Consider the following 18,546-nt stretch of genomic DNA (forward strand, 5'->3'; position numbering starts at 1 on the left):
AATTGGAGCTAGCTTTTGGCTGGGAGCTCAGCCAGTGTCATGTGCTTTTGTTCTTTTCAGTGAAGGAAAATGACCTGATAGTGTACAACCTATGCTGTGACATTGGTGTTTATTAGTGTCATTCACTGTGAAGGAATGGTAAGAGGTGTGCAGATCCCTCAAAGCAGCACATAGATCCAGAAGAGGTTTCTTGGCCCTTGGGCTGTGGGACTTTCAGCTGCATGATTAGGGATACACCAGTCATAGTGTAATAGGGGCTGAGATCCAAAAGCAGCATAAAGTAGCAGAAACTTGGCTCCTGCCCTTCTCGGCCAGGTTGAACTTCCTGAGGAGGGGAGCCCCAGATCTTCCCTGGTATGAACAGGGCCTAGATTGTTGGCAGCTTACATGTTGGGGTAGATAGGTGACCTGAACTGCTGCAACCATGCACTCTGGCAGGACTGGTTGCTTTAAGCACTGGCTGTAGACAGTTTCCAAATAGCTGTGCTGGAGACCAGCATGCAGGGAAACTGTCATGAAGAAATTTACATGTACTCTCAGCACTTCAACAAAGCATAATATTCCTAGCATCCAAAATATAAAGTAAAACCTAAATCATGGGTTTGGGGAAGAGGTACTCTCTCAATGAGTGACTTTAGTTTTTAATTACCATTAACATAGTTTCATAAAAAGTGAGATTTAAACCTCAATCCACTGGAGAAGAAAGACCAATTCATTTAAGGAAAAAAATATTACCATTTCCCTGATTTTCTTTCTGGAGCTGCTGACAGTGAAAACTAGTGTATCAGAGTCAGTGAATTAATTGTGCTAGAAATGCCCTTTTAAAAAGTCTAACACAGAAAGTGGGAGTTAAACCTATATTCAAGACTCACCACTCCTTGGCTGAGGGAACTCAGACAATCGGTCCTCTTCTCCCTACCAGGCCTTGAAGTCTTTAATGGCTGTGATACTATAGGGAAGGAAAAATAATATTTTCCTCAAACCTTGTAAATTCTTAGTTGGAGCAGCCCCTTGTAAAAAAGACAGACTAACAAGAGAAAAACAGTTTATTAACCCATGCATTGTACATTATGAGGGAGAAACCGTAATAAAGTAAATAACTCAAAATGATGGCCTAGAACTCTACTTGTATAGAATCTTCAATTAATTTGTAGAGAAATGACAGAACAACAACAAAAAAAACAGTTTTAGGTTTCCAAGGGTAGGCAAACTGTGGGAAGGCAAACATATGAGATGAGACTAATGGAGGTTTGTTTGTAGTTCCTCTGGTGCCATCTCTGGGCTGATAAGAGTCTAGACTTGTCACAAGTAAGGGAGAATTTATATCATGTCTTGAAGCACAAAAGGGGAAGGACAGAATGAATTTTTCCTGTTTGCTGCTTCTTCATTGCCTTCAGCTAAAAAATAATTATGTCAAAAAGACATATTTTGGGGTGACATATTCTGGTTTCTTTTAATACAATAGCAAAGATGTATCTGGTTTTTGTCTCCATTTCCTTCCATAGAGCTCCTAAATCTCTTGGAATTTCCCAAGTGATAGAAGCAATAGGAGTGTCTTTTGTTCTTACAGGGGGGACTCTTGGTGGGCCCCTGGGTAGCTTCAGGATGGGGGCTGGTTGCCAGAAAGACCAAGACTTAATTAGAAGGTTGGACCTTCAGGTCTGCCCCCAGAGTTCCAAGGTGGGGAGACATGAGAATCCTTAAAGAGTATGTGTCTGTTATGGGCTAAATTGTATGCCTCCCCCAATTCCTATGTTTAAGCCTAACCTCCAGTACTCCCCTATATATCAGAATGTTACCATGTTTGGTGACAGAGTCTTTTTTAAGGTATAAAGGTAATTACGTTAAAATGAGGTCATTAGAGTGAGCTTTAATGAGTGCCCCAATATGACTGATGTCCTTATAGGAAGAAGAAATTTGGACACAGACACAGAGGGAATATCATGTAAAGTCATAGAGAAAAGATGGTTATCTATAAGCCAAGGAGAGAGGCCTGGAACAGATCTTTCTGTCACAGTAATGTAGATTTATGGTATCAAAAACTGTTAACAAAAATAACAATGCTGCTTTTATGACTTCAAGTGAAATTTCAAGGAAACATAAACCACTGTATTATTGACAATGCATGTCATATCTATACTCAGTGATGCATCAGATATTTTAGAAGGAAATAAGGAAATTTACACCTCCTTATCTGTGACTTTATGCAAAATGAACAACAGAAACTAAGCATCTTGATTTAAATGGGATTTTCAGACATCAATATTTCTATTGTATCTTAATTTATTCCAGAGGATTTTTACATTCCAGAGCAATGAACAATATTAATATTCTGAAGGGATAAGAGGTGGTAGTTTTCTTTTGAAGAGTTTGAAAAAGGTGAATTTTACAAGGAAAAGCAAGAAAGGAGAAACTAAGTCAGCTGTGTCCACCCACAGGAAAAATATGAAAAAGAGTAAAACTGAAGTACGTCTAGAAACAAGATATTTTTAAGAAATTGTGTGAACATTACTGACCCCACTATGAAGCCCACCTAGTATAAGGACCATTGGCCACTCCACATGAACACTACAGGAGGGTCTTCAGGTTTGATTTACAATCAAACTCGTAGAAACAACTGACATCTGTATTAGTTTGCTAGGGCTGCCATAACAAAATATCAGATGGCTTAAGCAATGGAAATTTATTTTCTCACAGTTCTGGAAGCTAGAAGTCCAAGATCAAGGTATCACAGGTTTGGTTTCTCCTGACCTCTCTCCTTGGCTTGCATACGGCCACCTTCTTGCTTCATCCTCACAAGGCCTTTCTTCTGGGCTCATGCATCCTAGGTGTCTGTTGGTCTCTGTGTCTCCCTTTCTCTCTCTCTCCCCCTATTCCCTCCCTCCCTCTCTCTTTCTGCTTCCTCTCTCCTTCCCTCCCTCCCTCTCTCTCTTTCTCCATAAACAGACACTAGTTCTATTGGACTGGGGCCTCACCCTTATGATCTAATTCAACCTTATTTATCTCCTTAAAGGCCCTATTTCCAAATACTGTCACGTTGAGGGTTAGGGCTTTGGTATATGAATTTTGTGGATACAATTCATTCCGTGTCAATGACCCATCCCTTAGTTTACTTAGTTTTAAAACGGATATATGACAGGCAACACAACATGAACAGGTCTCCTGACTGTGATGCAGCTTCTAGATGCTTAAGATAATGAAAACCTAATTGAGCCTCTCTGCATTGGTTCAAACCTGCTGGCTACAATCTTGCCCCACATTTTGACAAACTGGAATCGGTCACTGGGCAATTTGAGCCTCCCTCCTGGCCTAGTCGCATGGTGCAAGACAGATAGCAGTCCTTAACCAACCTCATCCTGGTCTCTTGACTTGTAGAAACTTCGCTGAGGGGAAGAAGTTGTCACTCGTGATGTGCGGGAAAAAGTAGCCACCAAAGGTTTCAGTGTGAGTCACCTTTCAAAGCCCTGCTTCCAAACAACCATTCTAGCAAACAGGAAGCTGCAGGCCAGTCACCAGCTCTTCCCCCAGTTTCCACCAGGCGGTGTGCCCCAGGCAGCCGGACGCCTCCTCCCGCGGCAGCGTTTCTCCGCGCACACTCAGCAGGGCCTGCCCGCCGGGTGAAGCAGGCCCGCGCCAGCCGCCAAACGCAGGCAGGCGCCAGACCGCTCGCTGCGCTTGTCCAGCCGAATCTGACTGCTTGGAGGAGAGTTCTGCCGGCCACTACAGCGCTGAGGAAATCGCCCAAGCTCTTTCCTAAATTTCTCTTGGGAAAAGTCATCCTGAACCTCTAATGAAGCAGCTAAGACTGATTTGTAGTTTCATAACCTGCAGGTCCCCACATGAGCCCCGGGAAAAGGACATGTGAAGCGGTGGCGGAAAAACACCCCTAGGTCCATTTTGGGATTCTCACTGGGCATCTTTCTTGATGGTGGGATGGGAACTCGGGGCCCTGCTTTAATTCCAGATCTGGGAGACTGATTCTCTCTCCCCACAACCTTCCACACCAAATCCGCCCATTTCCTCCTTGCTCTTTTTGACAGATGTCCCATGGCACAAAAATTCCTCCCAGACTTGTCATTCAAACACATGTTTCCCGCAAGTACTAGCTTCTTCCTGACGTAATTTCTCTAAAATTCTTCCTTTACCTTTTAAAATGAAGTAGCATCCTGATAAGCATAGACTTGAAATTGAAACACGCAGGGGAAGGATCTTAGATATTGTAAGGTTTTCCGGCGGCAGCGAAAAGACAGAAAGGGTGGGGGCCAAACCACGTGGCTTTATTATACACTCGGGGAGGAGGTTCTGGGGCCCCAAGAGAGGGGGGACCCAGAAGTCGCCGCCGTTTGAAGGGGCTGAGGCCTTTTATACCCTTTGGGCAGGGCTAGGGACTTTTGGCGGGAAAAGCCAGGGATTTTAGGAGGGGCTGGAGGTATTTGTGGAATCCAGGAGGCGAAACATTCTTATCCTGGTGGACTTCTGGGTGTGGTTCCTCTCTGCGGGGCCTGGCAGTTTTGTCTTTGGCGGGTCTTGTCTCATGAGCCTTTTCTTTTTTGATCTAGGGAAGGGAGGGGGCCGCCACCAGCCTTTTAGATAAACGCCTCAGTCTCTTCCCCTGTAAGACAAAGACAGCCTCGTCACATTTTATTGAGTTGAGCGGGAAGTGAGGTCCACTTATCGCTTGGCAAACGCTCAATCTCCTCCTCCTTCCTTTTTCAGTGGAGAGAGGAGGGCCAGGTGCCACAGCCCCAAACTCCTTTTGAGAGGAAAAGCGGAAACACCTTGGTGGAGGGGAGGGGAGAGAAGAGGCCTCGGTTTTGAGTATAAAAACGTTTTTCCACTCAGATTCTTGTCTGAGGGAGGTTGGGGTCAGGCACCTAGTTGGCAGCCTCCTGAGTCTATTGCTAGGAATCTGGGCAAACAGGGAAGGTAATAAATCTCATCCGTCTAGGGTAAGTGGCAGTTCCTTGCTGTGATGGTTAATGTCCAGGATTCCAAGTCTAGTGGTCCCAGGTATAGTCCTGATGGGATCTGGTTCAGTTTTGCTCAGGTTCCATTTCGTCTACGTGAATCATTCCAGCTCCTGTTCTGGAACATCTTCCTAACCACAATATATTTGTGTCAGTGTTATCAACTCATTACTTTAGAGAAGGAAAAGAGAAAACTCAAATGGAGTTGCTGGAAATTAATGGCCACCAACCCCATGCCTGGGACTAGAAAAACAAGACTTCTTAACGAAGACAGAGAAACCCAGAAAAGACTGGAACGTTGGTGAAAAGAGCAAGAGGAAAGCTGTGGAAATGACTTTGCCGACAGAGCACAGAATAAGAGTATCATAGATCTCTGTCCAGGTCATTGGTCTGAGAGAACACACATTCGCTGAAGGTGAGAGAAAGCTGTCCACAGACATGACCTCAAAGGAGTAGGATAGGAAGCCCCTTTTCAGGAATCCAAGGTTAGAGGCCGGCGAGGGTAGACCAGGTGCAGGGGAAGCTGCAAATGGCGTTAGTTCAGTAAGCAGAAATGCTTCTAGTGTTGTGAAAGAAATTTTTCCTGGGGAAGGGAAACGGAATGAACTGGTTCATATACATCCTACCTAAGGATAGTAAGTTTGACTTTATGCCTTCCTCGATTCTCTCTGAGCAAGGGCTTATGAGGACTTTGCTCCACTTGCTCTGGAATTTCTCCTCTGAGCTTAAAGCAGCCCTTGAAGAGAACATGTCAGTTTGAAGCGTCTTTGGCATATTGGGAAAGTGCAACTTGCAACTTGGAGGAAGCTGCCGGAGTCATCTGGTTCAGGAGTCAATTTTAGAGAGCCCGAGAGAAGAGAGGGGAAAATATAAAGAAGAAAGAGCAAAAGGAAAACAGAAAAACACAAAATATTTATTCTGACAGTATGGCTGATCATTTACATGATAAACAAGAAGAATTGCTCCTCTACTCCCCAAGCAGAGTGGCGCAGCGGAAGCGTGCTGGGCCCATAACCCAGAGGTCGATGGATCGAAACCATCCTCTGCTATCCAGGTTTTTTAGTTACCTTCCGCAGTCGCAAGGAGAAGATGGCTTCTGAAGATTGTATTTGATGAGCTCTTAAAATTACGGAGGCTTTTTCTCTTTTCTCCAAAAGTTTGCACAACTCCCTTCTTATTCATTTCCAATGAGTGTCACATCTTACTTGGAAAGAGGAGGGGCAAATTCCACATTTACTTCCAACAAATTAGCCTTCCATCTTTGAATATACTGAAGTAGAATATGATTTTCCATTTTCTTGCACTCAAAGGAAAAAAAGTTACTGACTTATGCTTGAGACCATTGGTTACTCTAAATCTATATTGCCTTTTTACTCTTATGGGAGTCTGCTGCTCCTTTCACTCTTCTGTTCATTCCTGATTCTTGTGCATGATTTATTAAATTTGTTTCATATGCTGTGAATTCTTCTCCAAAGCAATTAATGTTACAATGGCCAGGAAAACATATTTTATATCCTCCCCTCTACATACTTATGTAAACTAGATTCATGGAATGTTATGAGAAAAAAAAGGAGTAAAAAAGTTAAATGCGAAAGGTAGAAACCATTGGAATACATTAAAATAAAACATTTTGTGCATCAGAATTCCATGGACAAACTCAAGAGAAAAATAGAAGTATTACTGATATATTTGCAAAAGAAATTTGGGAGAGGCTAGGCGCGGTGGCTCATGCCTGTAATCTTAGCTCTCTGGGAGGCTGAGGCGGCCCGATTGCTGGAGGTAAGGAGTTCAAAACCAGCCTGAGCGAGACCCCTTCTCTACCAAAAATAGAAAGAAATTAATCGACCAACTAAAAATATATATACAAAAAATTATCCGGGCATGGTGGCGCATGCCTGTAGTCCCAGCTACTCGGGAGGCTGAGGCAGTAGGATTGCTTGAGACTAGGAGATTGAGGTTGCTGTGAGCTAGGCTGACACCTTGGCACTCACCTGGGCAACAAAGTGAGACTCTGTCTCAAAAAAAAAAAAGAAATTGAGAGAAAATTACTAATCAAAATACTTTTTAATGAGTACCTATCGTATGATAAGAAAATATAAACTCCCCTAAACAATGGTAATTTGCAGAACAAAATATTAAAAGGAAAAATATTAATAAAAATGTGCATGTGATGGGCCTGTTTTGTTCCTTTACTTTGCTAGTGAAGATGTTCTTGTTTGGAGGTCCCTGAGACTGCTAATCTTCAAGTTATTTTGCTTGCTTACTCTCTAAAACCATTTTAACTAACTTTAAATGTTTAGGCATAGGAGATTGGTTGAATAAACTGTGACATATGGACTCAAAGAAGAAGTGCTATGCAGCTACAAAAAAAGATATGTATATTGTTAACTAAAAAAAAGTGCAGATAAGTATTATAGTATGTTACTTCTTTTTTCAAGAAAGAAAATGAATTAGGAAAACATATCTGTTTTTCTTTCTGAAAATAAACCATAGCAAAGATAAACCAGAAAATAGTAAATGTGGTTACCTAAAAGGGTGGTAAGAGTTTTGGGGGCAATGGAGTACAAGGGATATGGGAAGGACACTTCTCTGAGTATACTTTTTGGTATATCGTTAGCTTTTGAAAGCATGTGAATGTTCTACATTTTCAAAAATTAATATTAAATCAATAAGAATGAGAAGTAGAGGGGGAAAAACACCCTGAAACTGACAGAAAACCAAGGCAAATGAACTTTATTGTATTTCCTATCAAGACTACATGGAAAAGAAAAGAACATAATTTGTGAACAAGGCATTTGACCATACACCTTTACCATTGGCCAAGAGAATGAGGATGGCTGGGGAAGAGGGGAAGAACAGCAAACAAATCTTTAACTCTTTTTAGTGGATAATTATTGGTAATGGATGGGTAAAGGAATTCTGAAACTATTGTAGGTGTATTATAGGATAAAGCAAGGGAGTAAATATGTCAGTATTGTTGGAAGTAGGGGTTTCGGTGTGGAGGAAGGGGCACATACAAATACAGAATGAGGGAATGCAAGTAAGAATCCCACAGAGATGGACTGAAGTTGAAGGTATGAGTATGAACTCATGATTTCTAAAATATGTATATGTATGTGTATGGGCATGTATATATGCACATGTATGTATATATTGGCACATGTGCAAGTATATGCGACTATGTGTGTATACATGCACATGCATTTCCTAGGTCTTTCCATTAAAAGGACCAAGAAACAGACATCGGAGAAGCCATATGTACACTAAGCCCCTTAATATTGCTCTCCAATACTCTTCCTCACTGAAAGGAAACAAGGCTTCTTTGAGAAATGGCTAAATTTTGGGCTGGGGCAGGGTTGATGCAAGTCAAGCCTGAAACAATTTGTTATGCCAGAAAGTAAGAAGGTGCTTCTGATAGTGGCATGTTACAAGGACCCAGACACCAGCATAAAGGGGCTCTCCCTGGTTAAATATGGGTGAATTTGAACACCAAGATAATTAAGGACAATAATGAATTATGAGCAATTGGGGATAAAAGATTCCATGAGTCCATATCAATGATAGATATTTAAGTAAATGGAAAAAAAGGAGGAATCTTGCTTAAGAGAATATTGAGTACAGACTGGTAAATAAGAGAAGTCTCCAGGGAGCCCTCCACACTTTGTCAGTGCTGCTCTAGCCTGCCACATCTCTACCCTCAGTCCTCACACTTGTTTTCCAAGCACTAGTTATGGTGAAATTCTTTTCTTCCCAAGCTCCACATTCTCATTCTTCTCATTTTCGACCCACAACACTCTTTAGCCTTCTACATTGCCCTCACTTCACCTGCCTCAGATTTCACTTAGACTTTATGGCTCTTCTTCCTGAGCCTTCCCTGGCTTCCTTTGGCTTAGCTGCCCCATCTGTTTCCTTAGCACCCAAATTGCTTTTATCATACCACCACATATTTTAGTGGCTTGTTTAATAATATCTCTCTCCTACCTCTAGCAAGTCCTCCCAGGGTAGGGACTAATCCTGAGGCCTTGTACTCCTTAGAGTCCCCACTGCCTAACACAGTGTCTAAGTCAGGATAAAAGTTCATAAACACTTGCTGGGAGCATAACTTAAATTTACTCTGTTTTGATTTTCACCAGAACCCAGGATAGCTCTGTTTCACCTTTTGTCCCAAATCTGTCTGCTCTGGTTGTTCCTAAATTTCTTCTTGTCATTCTTCCTTCTTTACAATTCCAAGTCTGCTTGCTTTTTAAGGGCACATGCTTAACCATATTTAAAACTGAAGCGCTGTGAAGCCACTGAAAGAGAGAGACCATGGTGGGGATTGAATTCACCTTGGACAAAAAGATTCCAATTAACTGTATTCTTGACCAGTGGCCTCTGGAGAAAGAGATCCACACTTGTCCTGTGCTTAGTAGTGTACATATAGCTGTTCATTGCAGAGGCCTCATCTTCTGCTTCAGTGGAAGGAGTTACTAAAACTTTGTGGAAATGAATGGAACATTTTGAGATTTATACTGCTAAACTTGCTCCACAACCACAATAAGAAAAGATTTATACTGCTAAACTTGCTCACCATTTGCCAGCATTATCCAGGCTCCACAAAGGAGGGCTTGTCTTCTCAGAGACCTTGACTCCTTTCCGCTTCTCAGAAAGGCTTCTTTCCACTGCCCTCATTGCTGCTTTGCTCAAGGTTGAGTCTGGCAAGGGGCTGGAAGGGTACACGGCCCTAGTGGTGCAAGTACCGTGTTTCCACGAAAATAAGATCTACCTATAAAATAAGCCCTAGCAGGATTTCTAAGCATTTGCACAATATAAGCCCTATCCTGAAAGTAAGACCTAGTGATGGGCATAACTACTCAGCGTATCTGCACAACCAACCCATGCATTTCGTCGCCCAGCAATAAAGAAGATGAGCAGCCCTTCTCATCTGCCGCATGAGAGCTCTGTTGCTCAACATGAGAGATTGGGGCCAATGGTTCTAAAGGAAATAGAGTCGCAAAAAATTCAGGATGGAATTCGGGGTTTGGAGAGTTATGATGATGTTCCAAAAGAAGGCAACTTAACTATATTTGAATAAATGTAGATTGTTGTACCGTACTTAAAAAAAAAAAATCCCCTGAAAATAAGCCCTAGGGTGTCTTCTTGAGGGAAAATAAACATAAGACCCTCTCTGATTTTCGGGGAAACACGGTAGTAGTCTCTCTGCAAGCTGTTGCTTGCCAAATCATAGGGCACATTTCTTGAGCAGGCTGCCTTTGGGAAACTGACTTTTACTTCCCCAGGTCACACCAGCTGGGGCGATTTTCACCCTTGATGTTGGAAAAGATTTTTCGTAGCTTCATGGCAGTAGAAAAGAAGCATAATGGGGTCTCCCCTCCCAAGTTTGAAATCTTCCCATTTGTTAGGATCATTTCCTTGCTGCCTCTAGGGTTTGACAGTGGAATTCCAGGAGGAGAATTTTCACTCTCCCCTGTCTATTTCTTACCCTCACAATGCAGGTCATGAACAGTTCTTAACAACCCTGGGTTTGGGTTTGGTCTGCAGAGAAACTCAATGAAGGGAGAACATTCCCACCTGTGCTGTTCAGATGAGGACAAAATCAAAGACTTTCTCAAGCTTGTGTTTCTATTTGGGGCAAACCTCATACAGAAAGCCTAAAATTTGCAAAGAGCTTTATTTTTGCCCATTAATCTGAGTCTAGCAGGTGGTGAGCCTTTGTGCAAGCAAACTACATCCCCCAGCACCCAGGTTTTTGTTTTTGTTTTTAATGATTGAGCAGAAAAAAGATAAAATCAGGAAAAGCTCTCCCTTTAGGAAATAAATCAGTTTATAATTAAATGTAAACCATGATGCAACCTCCAAGGACCTAAAAGCTTTATAAAAAATCAGTTATGGTGGTATCAATTCCATTCGCATGCTTAAAAGAAGATGAAATATAGGAACTAGGAAACTCATTGAAGAGTCTGATTAAAAACTACTCCTGTTGAAATAGCCGTCCTATAGGAACTAGGAAACTCATTGAAGAGTCTGATTAAAAACTACTCCTGTTGAAATAGCCGTCCCACATAAAGTTAATTTGATTGAGCTATTCTTCCACCAGTGATAATTTTTTTTTTTTTGCTGCATTTGCTTGTGATTCACTGTAAAATTAGAGGAATTACCTTGTTGTCAAATTGTTTTCTGTAGAAACAGTTTTATCAATCAGGATCATGGAGGTTTCTAAATGGCACCAGGGTTTCTAAAACAAATTGGTAGAGAAAACAATGGTGGTCATTTATTAATTGTACTTTTTGTCATCACTTCAGATGTATCACAGCTTAGAATGAACTTTCCCCACATAACTTCTTTGATTTATAAATATTATAAACACATAAGTGTAAATTCAGGATTTGAAACTTCCATTTAGTCTTTTGCTGCAACCAGTTATAAACAAGTTTGTTGTGATTAAAGTGCTTTTGACAGTTGCAAACCTTAAGTGCAGCCCTTTAATTTATCTTAAAAACAGCACAGAGACAATACTTGTTATTGGTTTAGTTTATATATAGGCAGGAAAGAGAATAATAAAAATAAAAACTGAGCTAGTGGGAGAAATAAAAAAGGAAAGGGGAATAGTGGAAGAGAGAAAAATAGGGATCAGCTTGCCCTTGAGGTGTGGATTATGAAAATCAAAAGATGTCTCTCAGACATTGATCCTTGTTTTCATTTATGCAAACTCTGAGCTTTATTTGAGATATTTATTTCAAATATCTCAAACAAATGCCGAAGCCCTTTTATAACCTATTGTTATTTTCTGGATCTCTTCAAAGCCTGCAGGGTTCACCAAGGAAACTATACTGTGCTTAATGGCACTAACATCTTTACTGTGAGTAAGGTAATTAAACAGAGGTCCAAAGGACTGGAATCCAGCTCCTGAGATCTCTGTACTCCAGGCTACTGGTTCATATGTGTGCTCATTAGCAGCCTAATTTGTTCTTGGTTCTTTACTAGAAGCCAGAAATTACAAAATGAAATATTTGAGTTTCCAGCCTCTTCCTCTTTATCTCCTTATTTCTCTGTGCCTAAAAATGTCAAATACCATAAGGGAAGAATGCTCTGGGGAAGTAAAATGTATAAAGAGAAAATCTAATCAAAAGATCTTAGCATTATTGTAAGTATATATAGAGGGAAATGGATAAATTAAAAAAATGTATACAAGGATATATGGGAATTAACATATCACAAATTTAATAATTCATTTCAGTAGGCAAAGGTGATTTTAAAATACATTGTGATGACACAAATAACTTTGCCTATGGAAAAAACCAAAGATAGACCTCTCAACTGTGTAAAAAATCAAGTTACAGATAAATTAGTGATTTTAATATAAAACATAAAACAACAAAACATGTAGTTGAAATTAATAAGGGAACTCATAAGAAAAAATACTGATTTGGAAACTGTTAAAAAAATACATATTTGAGTAACAAAGGCTTAATAAAAATATGCTTCAATGCTTACAAAATCATAATACAAATACAAACCATTTTAAAGCAAATGTACACAAATGGGAAATTCACAGAAGAGAGAAAAAACCACTTGAAAAATAAAAATGAAAGAGTTTCAGCATGAGATGATGAGGAGGGACTTGCTTTTTTCTATCATTTTATTGTTTTAATCAAGAACAGCATCTTCAAGCTATTTTAATCCCTTAGAATCTTTGTGAATTGTAACAATATTTTTGTGCTCTCACGTGTTGTTTTCCAGTGGTCTTCTAAAATGTTTTTTCATAAATTTAAATCATTCCAAAGAATATAATTGCCAGCATCTGGTAAAATGTGAACATTAGAAGAGTCTGGCTGATCAATGAATTTTGTCCATTGAAACCTAAAAACTAAAAATTTGACATGTACTAGAATCCTTTAAAAATACACTTGGCATAGTTTATTTAACAGTCAAAAAATGTACATGAATCCATTTTCTCTTTTTCCATATCTGCCACAGAATTTTGTCCCGCTATGTTACATATTTATTCTTAAAGGTTGTGACTGATCACTGTATCATATACTCCTCTGAAATAGAAAAATATATAAAAGTTGAGAGATGAATTTTAGTTATTACCAGTAATTCTCTGTATTTTAAGTGTTTTTCCTCTGGTTTCAGTTGTTTTTAAATTTAATAGTAGTATGCAATCAATAAAAAGAATACATAATTTTTGATAAATACTTATACAGTATTTAAAAAATAAAATTGTGTCCAAAATATATCACTTAATGTAGGGGATAGGTCTTTCCCCTGCCATTTAGCTCATGTGCCCGTGTATAAAAACTTCTCCAGGATGAAGTGAATGGCAAAATAACCAGAAGTTTTTGGAGAGGTCACAGGAATCAAACTAAAAGTCTAGTTTGAGGTCCCACCGAGATTTGAACTCGGATTGCTGGATTCAGAGTCCAGAGTGCTGACCATTACACCATGGGGCCCCCACTCTGCCATTGATGTCTTCTTCTTCCCTTCTTCCCTAAATATTTTGATGACCTAGTTTCCTCCCTAAACTGCCTGATTTGTAGGACAGGTAAACGCACATTCTGGTTTTCTTCTATACGAATAAATCATGGATGCTTACCTGGTATGACTGCACCCAGCATCCTTTACACTAGAGTCTCAATTTAGGAAACCATTGACTTTTAATTTCAGAACCCCTCCGCACCCCTTTCCTCCCAAGCCTTTCCTTCCAAGTGGTTCAGAAACTTGGTTCGTCGGGCCTCTATTTCTTCACTGGAAAACAAACACACATGAAGTCTTTGACCAAAACAGCCCTAATCCTGGGTCAGGTTTTGTGACAAGCGTTTTGTATTGTTACCTCATCTAAGTAAGGCTCACAGCAACCCTGTGGGATGGGGGCCGTTGGCGCTATTTTACAGGCGAGGAGCGTGTGAGAGGCCTGAGATCTTTCACTCCGTTTCGTTGTCAGATCCTAATGCTTTCACAACAGCCGTCCTTTACTAGGGTGGTGTCTGGCGCTTTCGAGGACGCGTATCGAAGGTTTCGGCAAAGTCACAGGGGAGACGTTGATGTTTATGGAAAACTGAAAACAAGTGTACTTGGACGACGAGGCGGGAGGAAGATCCCAGCAGCCCCGGGAGCAACCCCGGGGGCGGAGGGCCGGGGAAAGGAAGGCCGCGGAGTGTCCCGGGACGGCGCGCAGCCCCACCGTCCTCCTGCTCTTTCACCAGAGTCCACAGGGGAGACTCAAAACGGCGGTAAAACGATTCCCGCACTCACACAGGAGCCCATACTGTGGGAACGCGCCCTTTCTTCCCCTCCCCCGAGCTTTCGGTGACAGTTCTCTGCGTGTTCCGAGTCGCACCCTTCCCTCCCAGCGCCTTCGCAAACTCCTCCCGCTGGCTTTTAGTTGCCTGGAAGCGCGACAATATTCAGCACAAATGTAGAAGAGAGAGTTTCAGCACTTTCCTTAGTGATAGAAGGGAGTCTGGCTCTGCTCAAAGTAGTTTAGCGGGATTCGGTGCCTGTCCAGCGAGGGGGTGCTTAGTGGAAATTGAATTTCTTGGCTTCGTGATTGTGGCTGTCTTCCAGGACTTCAGATTTTAAAGAGAGGAAATTCTGAGGAAACTCGAGGACTGCGCGCGCCCTCTTGTGGATGACAAAGAACAACCTCCCTCCACCCCCAAACGAACGAACAACAAAACAGCAACGCAGTAACTCCTGTAGAAAACCGGCAAGAGGCTTCCTGTTGGATCCTTTTGCAACGGAATTTTTGCAAGTGGCTATCGCTGGACAAAGTCTTTAAATTCAGTATTTTCTGGAAAGCTGGATTGGGAGTTTTCCTCAAACCTAGAACAGATCGATCATGGTTAAGGTCAGTCCCTTGTTTGCATGGAGGGAGTAGGAAACCCTCGTGAGAGAGGGTAAAAATCCTCCACGAGAGATTCCAAACTTTCAAACTCTGATGGAGACAAGGAAAAGGTCCTTAAAAAGGGGACGGTTTCTAATCTGCGCTGGGAAAGCCCCGTAGATTTCTTGCCGTTGAACATAACCAGCCAGTCTCCAATACACTAGTTCAATCACATTTTCCAATGCCAAAGAGGGAAATAGTTCCAATGGCCTTGTCCATGAGGAGGTTCCTGAGAGGTTTACAAAGGTGCATCAAGTGCAGAACGATACCCCTGACTTCAGCAGTGGCTTGGGAGTAGCAGAGAGAATACATCTGTGCTTCTCCAAGGCCATATCCTAGGTGTCAGCTCCCTACTGACCAGGGAAAGAGTAAGTGCGGGCTTCAGAGGCCACGTCTCCTTCCTGCACCCTCAGTAAGGGCACAGGAGCACCTTTAGCCTAAATCCTTGCTTACTGTGCAGCAATAAAAAAACTTCAAATAATCACAAACGTGTAATTAGTGCCTTACAGGGGCTAAGCCTGTGACAGGTCCTGGCCTCCTTATAACCAAGAGATAACCGAACTTAGGCCGGAAGTGACCTCAAGGACCACTGGCCAAGAATATTGTGATAGGAGCCTTTCTTGTGAAGTGAATTCTCCTCCAAAATGTGAAGAATATAGTGATCCAATCACACACCTCCCTTTCCCCCCTTTACCTACTGACTGGGTGGCATCATTAAGACAGAGTCATGGTTGAAATTCATCTCCAGGGAAAATTCTGCTCCAGTCTTGGGCAAAGACTTGTTCTTAGAGTGGATGTAGACTTGGGATCAGTGAAGGAAAAAGAATGAAAAGAAATGAAAAAAAATGAAAAGAAATCTGAGCAGAGCAGAAAGATTTGGAACAAATCATGGACATGAACTATCCTAGGTTCTGGAATGATCAAACCAGATTAGATGAAAGGTCATGACTCAGCAAGTATTTTTGAACTAACATGAGCCAGGTGAGGCTGAGACCTGAGAGGCAAATAAGACCACAGGACTGGTCCCTTCCCTAGGGGAACTAGCTGCCTAGATCAGGAGGGAGAGCTTATTAAACAAGCAATTAAAATATGAGGTGGTGTGGGAAGAGGATTTAGAGTGCCAAGGAGATATAGATAGGGCACCTAAGCCCCAATAAAGGGAGGCCAGGGAAGGCCTCAGTAAGAAGGTCTGGAATGTTTAAGTTAATACTTGAGGAATGAGTAAACAACTAGCCCTCCTAACATGAGGGTAGAGGGAAGGCCAAAAATGTTCTGCAGGTAGAAAATGAGAAAGGGGGGGGGCAATAAGGAATCTAAATAATGTTACTATTCCTGGTGACTAGAAGCTAATTCTGGGCTATGTGTGCTGCAGGTATGGTGACAAATGAGGCTGGAGATGTGTGCAGGTCAGGGCAGCAATCATTACAATGTAAACAAGCTGCCACAAACAAAGGGAAATGGACTTGTGTGAGAATCTCTGAGGTGATAGCAAGGACTGCACATTCATGTGTTGCTACCAGCAGTTTGAAGAACAGTACCACACGTATCAGCTTAATCAAAGTGCAGAAGCTTTACCAAAAAAAGTCTAAGAAAGAACCTAAAAAATTTGCAGCTATTATAGGATAACATGGCCTGACTATTGTGCTCTTCCTATGTGGGCTGGAATCCTGTTCTCATTCAGAGCATTCCAGGAAAAAGAGTGAAACAACACCACTCCAAGTTTATCACCTTCAAATAAAATAAAACTTATCAGTTTAGACACCTTTTTCTAGTTATAGAGTAACATGGCTATTCTTTTAAAAACAGATGTTTCTATTGTATGCACACACATATTCCTTTCTAGGCATCCAGCAAAGGGGAGTCACCTGAGAAACGTCCCTCTCCATCTGTATCTGGGCATAGGTCACAGGATTAAGACTGTTTTTTGCAGTGTTGATTTCTGTGTATGGGCTTGCTTCAGTAGGTGGGCTCAACTTCTGAGGACTGATAAAGATATTACTGCTAGTCAGATACCAGGACCTGTGATGGGCTGAATTACAATGAAACACCCTAGTTTTAAGAGACAAAATTGCAGGGAGAGGTTATATTTTAAAAACAAAACAAAACAGAAAAACAAAAGCAAAACCTAAGTAGGTCCCACCGAGATTTGAACTCGGATCGCTGGATTCAAAGTCCAGAGTGCTAACCATTACACCATGGGGCCAGCTGACAGGTGCCTTTCACAAGTTTCCTTTGTCACATATTCATTCCAGACGCACTAGTTCAATTGTTATATTTTACAACAGTGGCTTTCAACAAAATTGTACTGCTCTTTTCAGGGGTATTTTGAAAACGAGTGGATGTTTTGGTTGTTTCAATGACCGGGGCACAACTGGCTTTTATAGGTCAGAACCAGAGATCCTGGCAATCCTGCAATGCTCAAGACAATACTGTATAAAAGATTAGGAACGCACAACTTTTGCAAAATGATCTTGCATGTTTCATCTGGATTTTCTGGGGCCTTTTCTAACAGTGAGATTCTTTCCCCTCACCCCCTCTTGTCTGTACCCTCCCACTGAATCATCTTCTCCCATACAATTGGCAACACTGTGTAGGACCTCGTTAGGACTTTGACTTTTATTCTGACAAGGAAAGTCACAGCTTCCAGGCGCATATGCCAGAGACTCACCTTTGGAATCCTGAGCTGTCACATGACAAGTCTGACCACTCTGAGGCCACCGATAATTAGGAAGCTCAGACCACATGTAGGTCCATCTGGCTACATGTCTCACCCCGCGGCCAGCATCTTTTGCCAGATATGTGATGAAGAAGCCTCCCGATGATTCCAGCCCTCAGCGACTATCCCAGTAATCATCCCAAACCAGTTAATTTCCACCTAAGTTCCAGACATCTTGGAGCGATCTGTCCTAATTCCTAAACACAGAATCCAGGAACATAACATGTTTGTTTTATGCCATTAAATTTTGGGCTGGCTCGTTATGTAGTAATAATAACCAGAACAATTCCAGAAACAGGAGTTTTACCTATCTACTCTCTCAGTGTTGCCCAGTAAAACTATCCCCAATTTTTTTTTTTTTTTTGGTCACCAAAAACAAAATTTTAGTGAATATCAGTCTTCATGTCTCCTTATGGGCATATTGAAGAAATTGTTATATAGCTTTAAAAAAGTTTATTATCTCAGACAACTGACTTGTTTGGAAAAAAAAAAAGTTTATTATCAAAATTGTTGGCTCTGGGGTTTGCAAGAGTGGGATAAAATGTGAAAAAGTAAAACATCATTAAATAGATGATTAGGGATAAGAAAACCCCCCAAAAGACACCCTCTATGTGCTATGTACTGTTATTATTCCAAGCAGTAATAAGACATTTGTTGGCATGTCATTCACTCAGTGTGTGTTCCAGGTGCTGGTCTTGGTCCTGGGGGTACAACTGGGAACAAGACTCCTTTGTTAGAATTTGCCCCTTTAGGGATAGATTTACAAAAATATCATTTGCTCCTCTAGATCTACATCCCAGCAGAGGCAGGGCCATCTTCTCTTTCTTATTTTGCAGCGTAGTTTTTCAGCAGATATTTCGAAAACTTTCAGATTTTCAAGGATCTATGCAGGAATTAAATTGGACTAAGACAAAAAGAGGCAGACAAATGAGGCTCAAAACTTCTCACACCATGGATCCCTTTGCTCCAAGCACAAT

At 41.4% G+C, this 18,546-nt stretch overlaps 1 long non-coding RNA gene and 3 other non-coding genes across 4 annotated transcripts; 1 reads left to right on the forward strand and 3 right to left on the reverse strand.

Annotated features, from left to right (window-relative positions):
* Positions 1-4,256: 4,256 nt before the first annotated feature.
* On the reverse strand, positions 4,257-13,684 carry LOC105858699 (uncharacterized). The gene is made up of 3 exons (XR_001148234.3): positions 13,564-13,684; positions 11,126-11,202; positions 4,257-4,612 (listed from the first exon to the last, which is right to left on the reverse strand). It is a non-coding gene; the product is annotated as an uncharacterized LOC105858699 (long non-coding RNA).
* On the forward strand, positions 5,945-6,016 carry TRNAM-CAU (transfer RNA methionine (anticodon CAU)). The gene has a single exon. It is a non-coding gene; the product is annotated as a tRNA-Met (tRNA).
* On the reverse strand, positions 13,349-13,420 carry TRNAQ-CUG (transfer RNA glutamine (anticodon CUG)). Its single transcript has one exon. It is a non-coding gene; the product is annotated as a tRNA-Gln (tRNA).
* Positions 13,685-16,984: 3,300 nt separating the features above from the next.
* On the reverse strand, positions 16,985-17,056 carry TRNAQ-UUG (transfer RNA glutamine (anticodon UUG)). Its single transcript has one exon. It is a non-coding gene; the product is annotated as a tRNA-Gln (tRNA).
* Positions 17,057-18,546: the final 1,490 nt, after the last annotated feature.

The sequence above is a fragment of the Microcebus murinus genome, chromosome 15 (assembly GCF_040939455.1).
Source record: "Microcebus murinus isolate Inina chromosome 15, M.murinus_Inina_mat1.0, whole genome shotgun sequence".
Classification (NCBI taxonomy): Eukaryota; Metazoa; Chordata; class Mammalia; order Primates; family Cheirogaleidae; genus Microcebus; species Microcebus murinus.